This window comes from Malania oleifera, chromosome 10, assembly GCF_029873635.1.
Source record: "Malania oleifera isolate guangnan ecotype guangnan chromosome 10, ASM2987363v1, whole genome shotgun sequence".
Lineage (NCBI taxonomy): Eukaryota > Viridiplantae > Streptophyta > Magnoliopsida > Santalales > Ximeniaceae > Malania > Malania oleifera.
This window is the reverse complement of record NC_080426.1, coordinates 64,171,374-64,172,998: the sequence shown is the minus strand read 5'-3', so window position 1 is coordinate 64,172,998 and position 1,625 is coordinate 64,171,374.

Here is a 1,625-nt window from a genome sequence, read left to right as displayed (position 1 = left end):
AGTAGCAAACAAGAGTTGTTAGCTTGTGTAAACCCCAAGCTTTACATCTACCTTTAACATAAGCAAAGTACAATGAAAAATATCATCAGAATTAATAGAAAATTTTTCTAAAAGTGCAGCATTGTAGCCTTGAAAACATGATATCTTGTTGCTGACCGCACTGGCTCGCTGATGATAGCTGGAGGATTATTTCCGAGAAAGGAAAGCCAAAAACAAAAAATTTCCCAACTACAAAAAAGTTTGGCAATACTAAAGGCAGCAGTGATTCCCCCCTAGAAAATTCCAGTAATAGCACAGCCTAAAAATAGATGATTTCTTTCCTCCATATGCCTATGACCAAAGAGGGACAGAGAGTCAACTCAGCTCCAGGCATGTAGTCTAGTTGAAAGTTTGTTATAGGCTGCCAACCAGCTTGTCATGGAAGTTTGAACATTAAAGGTTGAACCAAATTGCAGAATTCCATTTTATTATGGGGATTTTCACCCTTAATCTCCCAAGAAGAGTTGAAATTAAAGGAGCATGAGGATGTAGGATGCCAGAGTACCAAATATTTAGTAGAGAAATGGGGGACAATTGCAAAGAGTCACTAATTTCAGCAATTCTGCTTTTTATTAATTTATTCCTCATGACCAGTACCATTGCCCATCTTCTAAAATACTTGAAACCTTTGTATCAAAGAGAAACCCAAGTTCATTAGGTATCAAAGGACCAAACCTTACCCCCCAAATGGCTTAAGGGGAGCCAATTATCATATAGAAGAGAAGTGGAGCTCCCATCAGCAATGAGAAAATTGAAGCATTTACAGACAGCATGCCTGGCTTTCAACAATTTCTTCCAGATCCAAGAAATTTGGGCGTGGGTTGATTGCTAAATGCTTTTGTTCTCCAATTTGTAGGGAATGTATCAAAGTGACCCAAATAAAGCTCTTTGAGCAGTTATCATAATAGCTTAAGGGCAGAAGCAGTATGCATTCTGAAATTAGTTTGATACCAAGTCCTTCAGAGAAAGGCTTACATATATTGGCCCAGCTTATCTTACAGCCACAGGAATTCCAATCCTTGCCTTTCCAAAGAAAAGATTTAAGCGTTGTGTCAGTGCTTTTAATAAGTACTAACTGTAATACAGAGGAGTAAGGCTGAGCTCCAATAGCCTTGAATAGACAGCAAGACAGATTGTATTAATTGCAATCTTCCAGCATAATAAAGGTGCCCATGAGTTCATAGTAGATTCTAGAAGAGATTCCCACCACCAGTAACTCAAAATCCATCTTACTGATCTCCTCAGTAATCAAAGGAATGCCAAGATATTTGAAAGATAACATTGTCTTAATGGCTCTAGCCTCTACCCTAAACAAAGACGGTTTGATTGCTGCTAACTCCCAAACAGGACCGAAATCTAGCTGCCAATATTTTAGTAATGCATTTGTATATGAAATTGAGGGTGGACCATGGATCAATGGTAAAGTTGATCCTTTGTGACCAGTTGGTCATGGGTTCAAGTCCACGGAAACAACCTCTCTACATAAAAGTAGAGGTAAGGCTGCGTACATTGTCACGACCCTCCCCTTACCCTTGCGTAACAGGGAGCCATAATGCCCTTTATTTGTATAAGAAATTGCAGTAGGC